Source organism: Octodon degus, unplaced genomic scaffold (genome assembly GCF_000260255.1).
Source record: "Octodon degus isolate 3935 unplaced genomic scaffold, OctDeg1.0 scaffold00329, whole genome shotgun sequence".
Classification (NCBI taxonomy): Eukaryota; Metazoa; Chordata; class Mammalia; order Rodentia; family Octodontidae; genus Octodon; species Octodon degus.
In genome coordinates this window covers 714,035-720,658 of record NW_004524905.1, presented here as the reverse complement: position 1 = coordinate 720,658, position 6,624 = coordinate 714,035, and the positions used below count along the sequence as shown (strand labels likewise).

Below are 6,624 nucleotides of genomic sequence, written 5' to 3'. Positions count from 1 at the left end.
ACCAAGGCACAGGAGGAACATGCAGCATTCCAGTTCTCCCTGCAAGGCCTTTCTTTGTCAGTGGTTTTGGGCTTGACTGCGTGGTGGGAGACGATTTTGGTGCAGGGACTATTTATAAAGCTAGCGTCTCTCACCTGACGGCTCCCCAGAGAGCGGTAAATGTGAACTGCGGAGAGATGCCTGGGGGGGAAGCATGGAACTGCTCCTCAGGCAACTTGGGGAGGCGGCGGGGGCTGGCCTTTGGAAATCAGCCAGCCACCCCCTGCTAGCTGTCTTGTGACTGTGAAGCACATGTGTTACTGGGAAAACGGGAACTCGTCCCTGCCCTGTGCTTTTGGAGAACAGCAAAGCGGCAGTTTTCACTGTTTGCTGTGCGCTTGTGTTTGGAAGGTGCTCTTGATGGATGGCTTCAGAAGCCACACGGCTGGGGCCGGATGGAAAGGCTGTGGGTTCCTGGAATCTCAAGAGCTGCGTCTGGGCCTCTCTCCCCACCTTTCACAGGGAGATTCTATTCAGTCACCTTAGGGGGCTGAAGGGGTTCCTCCGTGGAAGTCCACACCTTCACCTCGGGTACAGTGATGTCAGTCTGTGGTCAGAGGGACTTGGCAGATGTGACTGAAATGAAAAGGCTTTCACTGGAGAGCCTATCCAGGATTATATGGTGTATCTGGCAGCTTCTTTTTACTGGGATGGTGTTACCTGAGGCAGGCTATCTTATAGAGAAGAGATTTCTGTAGCTCTCGGTTCTGGAGGCTGGAACCCCAAGAGGCATGCACAGGCTTTGGGGACCCCTTTGGTTGCACTGCGTCATGGTGGGATAGTGTGAACAATGTGTGTGTGTGTGTGTGTGTGTGTGTGTCCCTCTTCTGGTCTCTCTCTCCTTATGAAATCACTAGACTCAAGGGTGGGACCCTACCATGAGATTTACCTAAATCTAATTGCTCTCTAGAGGCCTCACCTCTAAACACCATAGTGGGACTAAGTTTCCACCCTTTTAATTGCCATTAACATGTGAGTCGGGAAGTGAACATGGGGGCTGGATTGGGGGGGGGGGACAAGCTATATTCAAAGCACAGCACATAGCTTATGTGACCTGAGTTGGGCAAGACTTTTAAATTAGAAGAGAGGTGGCACAGAAGAGTATGTGCTGGAGGAGAACTGGGTCTTCTATCTGTGGCTGCCCCTGAAGATGGAGGAAAGAGGCAGTGTGCTCTGGACCTTGGGACAGACTCAGCATCCCCTAGAGCCTCTGGGAGGAATTCAGGCCTACAGAACCTGGATAGCGTGTTCTCTGGGCAAATAGAACCAACAGAAGACCTGGGGGGGAGGGTGAGAAAAGAAGAGGGGGAAGGAGGCAAAGAAGGAAGAAAGAAGAGAGGAAAGGAGGGAGGGAGGGAGGGAGACAGAGACAGAAACAGAAATAGACAAACAGGTAGGAAGGCAGGCAGACAGACAGGCAGACAGACAGGCAGGTAGACAGGCAGGCAGGCAGGTAGACAGGCAGACAGGCAGGCAGGTAGGTAGGCAGACAGACAGACAGACAGACAGACAGACAGACAGACAGACAGACAGACAGACATAGTGATCTATTCATGGGGTGGTTGAAAAAGCTGATGGTGTGATTCCAGTCCAGGTCTGTAGTTCTGAGAATAAGAATGCTGAGGATAGGGGAAGATGTTGTTCCAGCCCCAGGAGCCAGACAGAGGGGGAGTGAGAGAAGCCCTTCTCCACCTCTTTGTCCTGTGCTGGACCTCACTGGATGCAGGGGTACCCAGCCACACTAGGGAAAGAGTGATTAATCAGGTGAGTGGGTGTCCTGTAGCCCAGTCAGTTGAAAGATAAGAATAGCCAGGCCTGATGTCAGCACAGGCCTGTAATCCTAGCACTCTGGGGGCTGAAGCGCGAGGACAGCACCTTTCAGCCAGGCCTGAGCAGTGTAGCCACTTGGTGCGGCCCTGTCTTAAAAGAAAACATGTAGTCCTTGGTTCGAGTCTCAATACTCCCGCCACCACAAAAACAAAAAAACGGTCACACCCTGAGAGACCATTTGGACCTCCTGAACCACGGAACTGTTAGGTAATCAATGGGTAATAATACCTAGGTAGGGGCTGGTGAGGTAGCTCAGCAGTCTAAAGCACCTGCTTAGGCAAGCTTAGGCAGGTCCAAGGGACTGCAGTTCAGTCCCCGGCACCACATTCTGTGTCAGCCCTACCCCAGCTGAACCAGAAAAAAAAAATTAAATAATAAACGGATAATAATATTTAAAACCCCTGAGTATGTTGCAGCAGCAGTAGGGAAGAAATCCCGCCCTGCACTCTCTGAGTTCTGGCCCCTCTCAGAGAGACTCTGAGCTATCTGAGCTGTAGGGCTACCTCACTCCTTCAAAGATGAGTAGGAGACCCTGTGAAGGTTACTATGGACATCACTGGGACAGTGCTGGGAGGTGTTTAGAGAATTCTAAAACTGTCCTGGGTAGAAAAATATGAAATTCTTTTGTTTCTTTTTTTTTTTTTGGCTGAACTGGGGATTGAACCCAGGCCCTTGCGCTTGCCAGGCAAGCGCTTATTCTACTGAGCTATCTCCCGGCCCTGAAATTCTTTTCATCCAGTACTTTTCCTAGCGTCTTGGTGACTCCTTTGTTGGTCGCTTCTGCTCCCCTGGAGTCCAAGTCATTCGGACACATGCTTCCAGGGATCCCGACCATCTCTGCCACAAGGACTCTGCACTCCCCAGAGTCCTGCAGCATCACTAGCCAGGATGCCACGGATACTTGTGTCCTTCCAGCTATCCCTTCGCTTTTCTATTAAAGCTACTTTTAAATAGTCCTTCATTTAATTTATCCTAAAATTAAGACACACACACACACACACACACACACACACATGCAATCACACACACACACACAATCACACACACACACACTTTCCCAGGAGGAAGTTCACAAGTCATTTAGTCTCCTGGAACAAGATCATCAAACTCCTGTATCAGGACAGAAGGGAAACACAACTGTCCCGTGGTGTCCTCAGTGTCCCCACTCTGCATGCTGTGTGGTAGGGGATTAGGCCAGGTCGGGAAGGCACGCCGGACCCCGTCTTTGACTCGCGTTTTGATCTTTCATTCACAGCAGTGTTTTGCCATTTAGTTTGCTCTTTAGAATATGGGATTATGTGGGCTCAGAGTATATTCCAGTGGTAAAGCGCTTGACTAGCACGCATTCACACAAAAAGCAGTCTATTTTTTTTTATCTTACTGACTGTTTTTGGTGTTCCCTTAAACTTGTAGAGGGTGAATACCATTGCCTTTCAAAATAACTTCAGGGTTGGGGAGATAGCTCAGCGGTCTAAGCGCCTGCCTGGCAAACACAAGGACCTGGGTTTGATCCCTGGTACCGCATGCCGTGCTGGCCTCAAGCCAAGCCGGCCAGCAAAACCAGGCCTGGTGGTGCATACCTGTAACCCCAGCGCTGGGGAGGCTGAGACAGGAGGATCACTGTGAGCCTAAGCTGTGTAGTGAGACCTTGTTCCAAATAAATAAATAAGTATATAAATGATTAACTTCAGACTTTGCTTTAACTTTTCTATTTGCACCTGTGGACCTCTTTTTATCGTCTTTCTTTTGAGTGGTACAGCAGTTGTATTGCATAATACGTGGGGAGGGATCTTGATTGGCTTCCCAGTCTTCTCTCCAAAGATGGTGGCAACCATATAAGGCATACCACTTGGTAAAATAGAGCAGGAAGGTGGTAAGCAGTAAGATGCTAATGTAGGAGCCGGGGAGGTGGCTCAGTGGCGTAAGCGCGTCCCTGGCAAGCGGCAGGGCCTGAGTTCAATCCCCGGTACTGCAAAAGAAATACGGGAAGAAAAATATAAAATAACAAGATAGGGCATTAGGTTTCATGAGAAGCCTAATATCTATTCCCACTATCCTTGCTTTTAGTGGACAAGGGTATTATTCTTGAAATAATGTGCTGTGTTTCAAGAATTTTTTAAAAATCGTTTTTTACAGGGTGTCACTCTATTGCCTTTCCTGGCTTTGATTGCCTGAGCTCAAGTGAGAACTTGCTTTAGTTTCGTTCTGAGTAGTAGCTGGAACTACAGGTGTGTCTGGCTATTATAAAAAATAGTTGTAAAAAAAAAATAGTTGTAGATTTACAGAGCAGCTGGGCATATTGCATAGAATTCTTCCATCCCCAGCTTCTGGTATTAACATATTAAGTGAGTTTGGTAGAGATTCACGATTAGTGAACCAGTTATTAGTAACTAAATTCTACTGTTCACGTTAAGATTCAGTCTTTGTTTTGTATAAAAAAAGTAATACCATATATTAATATAATAATCAGTATAGTTAATAATAATCACTATTATTATTTTGCACTACTTGTGGTTGAAGCCAGGGCCTTCATATTAGGCTGTATCTCCAGCCTGTTTATTTTTATTTATTTTTATTTTTTAGTGCATTTAGCACAGGGGCTACAGGGTCTCACCATGCAGATCGGACTCAGTGATGCTCCTGTTTTCAGCCTCCCACGCTGGGATTATAGGTGCCCACAACCACGGCCAGTCTCAATCTGTGTCTCAGCACCCCCCAGGTGAGGGCCTGGCACTGCAAACTGGGCATGGAATCCCGGGTTCCTTCGCCAGCTTAGTCCACCGAGCTATCTGGCCAGCCTTCTCCAGCAAGTTTTTTGTTTGTTGTTTTTTTGGGAGCATACTCCAACTTGACCTCAGGACCCTGCTCTTCTGTGCCCCAGAGCTATCTTCCTGGCCCCTCCAGCCTGTGTTTTGTAGGTTTACTCTTTTTGAGATAGTATCTCTTAAGTTGCCCCAGGCTGGCTTTGCATTTGTGAATTTAGGTAACCCTCCCGCCTAAGCCTCTCTTGGGCTGGGATTAGAGTCCTGGAACCTAGCCCTGTCAGGTGGGATAAATAGAGGAAACAAAGTACACCTAGCAGCTATGGGGAGTATAACTACTGATCTTTTCATTGTTAGTACAACTTTGTTTTTTTTTTTTTTTTTTTTTTTCCCAGAATGAAAGACTCTTACTGCCCTTGAGTTAGCTTTTGAGTACCCCGATGGTGTCCTAAGCCGATTCTTGTATTCCCCATTCTCTAGTTTAGAACATCACACACACACACACACACACACACACACACACACACACACTGGCAGTGCAGGGGGCATCATGAAAACCAGGCCTCTTTTTTCCAGTCCTCCTTTACCCATCACAAGGATAAAAAGCCTTCCTGCTGATTTCCTCTATTTCTCGATTTCCTTCCAGGGTTGCTCCTTTGAGAAACTGCTAAAAAGATGCCACAGAATAGCGTCATGCACCACACACACACCTCTCACGTGGCACTCAGAAACAACAGTGTTTTTTGGTGGTTTTGTGATACATGGCAGGGGTGGGTGAGCGGCGAGGGGAGGGGGAGGCGCTCCTGCCCTTGGGGGGTGGGTCCTACCAGTCTTTGATAAAAGCCCTGATTATTGTTGCTGTTGTTGTTTGTCTTTTGCTGTACGGGGGATAGAACTCTAGACCTTGCCCTTGCCAGGCAGGCGCTTAGGCTACAGAGCTATCTCCTCTGCAAAGCCTTACCTTTTTATAGGCAAGAGGACCCTTGGGATTTGGGGGCCAGCCCCCAAGAGGAAAGGTGGATTCTGAGCTGTCCCTGCTGGGAGGAATCATTTCCACCACTCTCCCCAGCCTTCGGTGTCCGATATCTGCCAAGTCATAGAAAGAAACAAACAAGCTTTTGAAGGAAGTTCAGGTTGGAATTTCCAAGCAGCCAAGGACGAGCTGGGCTGGCGGGCTAGGCGGCTGGTTTGGTGGTGCGCGGCTACTCGGGAGTATGCGGTAGCGGAGGGCCGAGTCCCCGTAAAGCCTAGAGCCATAATGATGTCAACTTGTTATTTACTTTCCAAATCTGAATGACTGAACAAGGCGAAAGGAGAATCAATCAACCACAATGTGACCCTACAGGCGGAAAAAACGCCTCGCTCCCACCAGCAGGCGGTGGGGGAGGGGAAGCACGTGTAACCAGGGCCGGGTTGCATCATGAGCCCGCCTGGGTTTTCTGTTGCACTCTTCGTTTGTCGATTGCATGTAATACCTCAGCTTCAGTCTGCACAAGCCCAGGGAGCCCGGGAGCGCCGGAGGGCAGGCTCAAGGGAAGGCCCCACCAAGTCCTTCTGGGGGGTCTCGAATGGCAACTGATACTTAATCAGACACAATGTGTTCTGCTGATTCACAATTATGGAGACTGTGTAAGTGTGTATTTTTTCTTCATGTGCTCTAATAATGGTGTAGCAACAGTCGTTTGACATCATTGACGTTTTACAGCAATATTTTGCAGGGTAATTTTTTTTTTGGTCCGCCTTTTCAATGCGAGGATCGGCCCCTTAAAAACTAATAGCGGGTCCTCCCCTCCCCCCAAACACCGGAACAACAAACGGTCTAGTGTTCAAGGCAGGAGCAAGTGAGGTTAGAGTTTCAATTGCTGAGTGTTCTGGGCTCCTAGCTCTGAGCTCGGTAGACACCAAAGGGTGGGGCAAACTTACGGAAAAAAATACTCAATGAGGCAGACCCCCAAGGGTGCTGGGGAGGGGCGCGGGTATTTGTGTAACTGAA

The 6,624-nt window shown here is 48.6% G+C and overlaps 1 protein-coding gene across 1 annotated transcript in view; it reads left to right on the top strand.

Annotated features, from left to right (window-relative positions):
- Nucleotides 1-6,102: 6,102 nt before the first annotated feature.
- Nucleotides 6,103-6,624, top strand: part of Tbl1x (transducin beta like 1 X-linked) — a 238,543-nt gene continuing 238,021 nt past the window's right edge. Inside the window, exon 1 of the mRNA XM_004647820.2 lies at nucleotides 6,103-6,260. The gene's annotated coding sequence lies outside the window, so the exon portion shown is untranslated. The remainder of the gene's footprint in view (nucleotides 6,261-6,624) is intronic.